This window comes from Hippocampus bargibanti, linkage group LG13, assembly GCF_051943395.1.
Source record: "Hippocampus bargibanti isolate YZ-2025 linkage group LG13, ASM5194339v1, whole genome shotgun sequence".
Lineage (NCBI taxonomy): Eukaryota > Metazoa > Chordata > Actinopteri > Syngnathiformes > Syngnathidae > Hippocampus > Hippocampus bargibanti.
Genome location: NC_142746.1, coordinates 3094317 through 3099757, shown reverse-complemented (window position 1 = coordinate 3099757; position 5441 = coordinate 3094317). Strand labels below are relative to the sequence as shown.

The following is a 5441-nucleotide window of genomic DNA, read 5'->3' as shown; positions in this document are numbered from 1 at the left end:
GAGGGAATGTGCCAGAAAATCCCTCTTTATAGTGTTGCAGGGAGAGCGTCTTTGTTTATGGTGTTCGTTCTTGTCGGATGATGGTTATTTGGTTTTCCAAATACAGGCTTGAATCGATGAAGGTGTTATTTGTGTCGTGTTGTCAAATAAGGCGCATGTGAGTCCAGCTGATGCGTTAACGTGGGTAACTTTTCTTTGACTTCCAATGCAATCCGTTTCGTCCATTCATTCCGGGCAGAGTGAACGCTGGCGCAAATGGTTGCCTCCGTTCACTCGCACAAAAAAAAAAAAAAACATTCTTATCCCCTTAACAGATGTATTTTAGATTATACCCGGGAGAGGCCACGCCATGTATCTATGGCCTGCCAAAAATACATAAAGAAGGGTTCCCCCTCCGACCCATTGTTTGTAGCATTGACTCCTCTACATACAATGTAGCCAAATATTTAAAAACTATTTTAGCTCCGTTGGTTGGTAACACAGAATACCACGTAGAGAACACCACAGGGTTTGTAGAGAGGATCAAAGACCTCATATTGGAACCTGAGGAAACTTTGGCATCATACGATGTGACTTCTCTCTTTACATCTGTCCCAACCCCAGCAGCAGTCTCAGTGGTGAGGACGAGGCTGCTGGCGGATGTTTCTCTGCATGAAAGAACCAAACTGAAACCGGATCACATCTGCCAATTATTAGAAATCTGCCTTAATACTACGTATTTTCAATTTCGGGAAAAATTTTATAAACAAATCCATGGTTGTGCTATGGGCTCACCAGTTTCACCCATAGTGGCTAATCTTTACATGGAAGAGATGGAGAAACAGGCCCTCACATCCTTCCCAGGGACAAAACCTAGACACTGGTTTCGATATGTGGACGATACTTTTGTCATAATTAAGAAACAAGAAATTCAATCCTTCACAGATCATCTCAACTCTGTAGACTTCAACATTAAATTTACTCGTGAGGACATTCAAGAGAACCAACTAGCCTTCTTGGATTGTAAAGTAATTATAAAAGAGGACAGAGCGCTAAAAACAGAAGTCTTTAGGAAGGCTACGCACACTGACCAATACTTACTTTTTGACTCTAACCACCCTTTACAACATAAACTAGGAGTTATCAGAACCCTCCAGCATAGGGCTAAACTAATACCAACTAGCACTGAAGGTAGAGAAAAGGAGTCAAAACATATCAGGAGAGCACTCACTAACTGTGGGTACCCTCAGTGGTCATTCAACAAATGTCAGAAAGAAAGAATAGCGAACGAAACCAATAATTCTCAAGATTCTAAAAGGAGAGGAGTAGCAGTACCGTACATTGCAGGAGTTTCTGAAAAATTACAAAGAGTCCTTTGGCAACATAAAATTCCTACTTATTTCAAACCGATAAACACGTTAAGGCAAAAATTAGTGCATCCAAAAGATAGGCTACCAAATGAAAAACAAAGTAATGTAGTTTATTCCATACATTGTAAGAATGAAAATTGTAAAGAGCAGTACATTGGGGAGACTCAACAAATTCTCAAAAAAAGACTTTATCAACATCGCAGGGATAATACTAGTGGGCCTCAATCGGCAGTACATTTGCACCTAAAAGCTAGCAACCACTCATTTGACGACAATGAGGTTAAAATCTTAGCGAAAGAACATAGATGGTTTGAAAGGGGGGTAAAAGAGGCGATTCTTATAAAACAACAAAATCCTTCATTAAACCGATCTGGTGGTGTGAGGTTCAATTTGGATCGTTCATACAATAGCCTGCTCAGGCAAAACAGGTTAGGCAACTTTCGCAATGCTGATGAGGGTCGTTATGCTGATGAGGTGATACCGGGGGGAGTGGGTGTAATAGGCCAATCGTTAGTCAGGAATGTAGGAACAATCAGTGGGGCCACAGGGGGGGGTCCCGCGCCCCCCCCCAACCTGAGAGTAGGGACCTATCATAGCTGTGTCCGCCGCCACCAGGTCTGGACATTAGGGATATATAAATGGGGCCGATACGACCAGTCAGACTTTAGTTCGCTGACGAAGCCTCTTGGATAGGAGGCGAAACGTCCGAAACCTTCACTTTTGTACAGATGACGGCTGAAGAAACCTTCTCATCGATTTATCCCCTGACTGTAAAGTGGCCTTGAGAGTTTTGAAAGGCGCTTAGAAATTAAATGTATTATTATGATTACTCTCCGTCTGGTCCTTGACGCCCTCTGCTGACGTAATCACACAGCGACACTGATCTCGTGATCAACCATTTCACCACATAATATTCATAGTTATACATAACATTTTAAGCGCCTTTCAAAGCTCTAAAGGACACTTTACAGTCACGGACAAGCAGAGGTACTATAATAAATAAAATACAATCACAAATAGATTGCAATAAATAAAATACAATTATAAATAGAAACAGGAGAAAGAGCTACACACAGAAAATGCTATTTTAAATAGCTGGGTTTTGAGATGGGACTTGAAGGTGGTAAGAGAATCGATGTTATGAAAGTTCGGAGGAAGTGACTTCCAAAAATTGGGGGCAGAGCAGCTGAGGGGTCTGTCACCCATCTTGCTGAGACGGGGGAGTGAGGGACACACAGGGGTGGAGGGAGGAAGAAGATCTGAAGGAACGAGGGTGACTAGAAATCATTGGGTAGACCACCAACGATTCAACAGACCTTTAGGATTATTCTGCCTCGTGCTTGAAAGGTCTGCTCATGTCTAAGACTGTGCCAAAGGATTGCATCGGAAAAACAAACAGTGCTCATATTTTAAACAATCCATTCGAAAACAATAACTTGATCGGCCATCTTAACTGATCTTACTCTATGCTCTGTAACGGGCTGAACATTGTATGGCAAAACAGAACAGCATGTCTAAGCACATCTCAATATTCGTTGCGTACCCACCCCAGTTCTCTCTTTTTTTTAAACAACCCCGAAAGCAGCGCCTGAAAGTACTAGAAAAAAAGGGGGTGGGGGATCCTCAGTCCAACCTGCTTGTACGTCTCTGTCAGCTCTCAGTCATACAGGAGTGGTCCATTGATGAAAAGGTTTCTTCAGCCGTCACCTGTAGTTCTTTGAAGGTGTCGGACGTTTCGTTTCTCATCGAAGAGGCTTCATCAGCGAACTAAAATTTGCTAGTAGTTTCGGCCCCATATGTATATCCCTAACGTCTAGAGGTGGCGGTGCCAGACTTCTGCTATGATAGGTCACTTCTCTCAGGTTGGGGAGAGCAGAGGACTATACCCTGAGGATACACTGATTACTTTATTACGTGATTACTTGCCTGAATTTTACATATTTTAAATTCCGGGGAAAAAAAATTCAAACAAATTCATAGTTGTGCTTTGGGCTCGCCAGTTTAACCCATAATGGACAATCTGGCCATGAAAAAAAATGGAGAAACAGGCTCTCACATCCTTCCCGGGTACAAAACCGAGGCACTGGTTTAGGTATGTGGAGGGCACTTTCGTCATAATTAAAAAAGAAGAAATTCAATCCTTCACAAATCACCTGCACTCGGTAGACATCAATATTAAATATACTTGCGAGGACATTAAAGAGACCTAACTAGCCTTTTTGGAGTGTAAAGTAATTATAAAAGAGGACAGAGCGCTAAAAGCAGAAATCTTTAGGAAGGCCACACACACTGACCAATACTTACTTTTTGAATCAAACCACCCTCGACAACACAAACTATGAGTTATCAGAACCCTCCAGCATAGGGCTAATACCAACCAGCGTCGAAAGTAGAGAAAAGGAGTGAAAACATGTCAGGAGAGCAATCACAAACTGTGGTTGCCCTCAGTGGTCATTTAACAAATGTCAAAAGAAAAGGATAGGGAATGAAACCCAACATTCTGAACATACTAAAAAGGAGAGGAGTAGCATTACCTTACATTGCAGGGCTTTCTGAAAAACTACAGAGTCCTTTGGCAACACAAAATTCCTACTTATTTAAAACCGATAAACACTTGAAGGCAAAAATGAGTACATCCAAAAGATAGGCTGTCAAATGAAAAACAAAGTAATGTAGTTCATTCAATACATTGGAAAAATGAAAATTATAAAGAGCAAAACATGGGGGAGACTAAACAAATTCTCAAAAAAAAATACTTTATCAACACCGCTGGGATATACTAGTGGGCCTCAATATGCAGTACATATGCACCTTAAAGCTAGCTACCGCTCATTTGACGACAATGAGGTTAAAATTGTAGCGAAAGGAAAATAGATGGTTTGAAAGGAGAGTAAAAGAAGCTGTCCAGCACGCAGAAGCCCAGTTCTGCTTCGCGTACGAGTACTGTCATGACGGTCCCCCTTGCGGACAGCTCCCTCTGCCGGAAAGCCATATCGTTACACGCAGCGACTCAAGAGTAAAATCAACGTGTGGGAAGCCGTTTAAAATCGCGTCGGGGGTGATCGTGAAATGAAAAGTGAAATCGGATCGCGAACGGGAGAGACCATTTCTCGGCCCACAGTGTTTGGGGTGGCTGCAAAAAAAAAAAAAAAGCTTACAGCACCTGGTATTCCCAGGCGGTCTCCCATCCAAGTACTAACCAGGCCCGACCCTGCTTAGCTTCCGAGATCGGACGAGATCGGGCGTTCTCAGGGTAGTATGGCCGTAAGCGAGGGAATGTGACAGAAAATCCCTCTTTAAAGTGTTGCAGGGAGAGCGTCTTTGTTTATGGTGTTCGTTCTTGTCGGATGATGGTTATTTGGTTTTCCAAATACAGGCCTGAATCGATGAAGGTGTTATTTGTGTCGTGTTGTCAGGTAAGGCGCATGTGAGTCCAGCTGATGCGTTAACGTGGGTAACTTTTCTTTGACTTCCAATGCAATCCGTTTCGTCAATTCATTCCGGGCAGAGTGAACGCTGGCGCAAATGGTTGCCTCTGTTCACTCGCACAAAAAAACATTCTTATCCCCTGACTGTAAAGTGGCCTTGAGAGTTTTGAAAGGCGCTCAGAAATTAAATGTATTATTATGATTACTCTCCGTCTGGTCCTTGACGCCCTCTGCTGACGTAATCACACAGCGACACTGATCTCGTGATCAACCATTTCACCACATAATATTCATAGTTATACATAACATTTTAAGCGCCTTTCAAAGCTCTAAAGTACACTTTACAGTCACGGACAAGCAGAGGTACTATAATAAATAAATTACAATCACAAATAGATTGCAATAAATAAAATACAATTATAAATAGAAACAGGAGAGAGAGCTACACACAGAAAATGCTATTTTAAATAGCTGGGGTTTGAGATGGGACTTGAAGGTGGTAAGAGAATCGATGTTATGAAAGTTCTGAGGAAGTGACTTCCAAAAATTGGGGGCAGAGCAGCTGAGGGGTCTGTCACCCATCTTGCTGAGACTGGGGAGTGAGGGACACACAGAGGTGGAGAGAGGAAGAAGATCTGAGGGAACGAGGGGGACTAGAAATCAT

At 42.5% G+C, this 5441-nt stretch overlaps 1 non-coding gene across 1 annotated transcript; it reads right to left on the bottom strand.

Annotated features, from left to right (window-relative positions):
- Positions 1 to 4500: 4500 nt before the first annotated feature.
- Positions 4501 to 4619, bottom strand: LOC148889021 (5S ribosomal RNA). Its single transcript, XR_016117067.1, has one exon. It is a non-coding gene; the product is annotated as a 5S ribosomal RNA (ribosomal RNA).
- Positions 4620 to 5441: the final 822 nt, after the last annotated feature.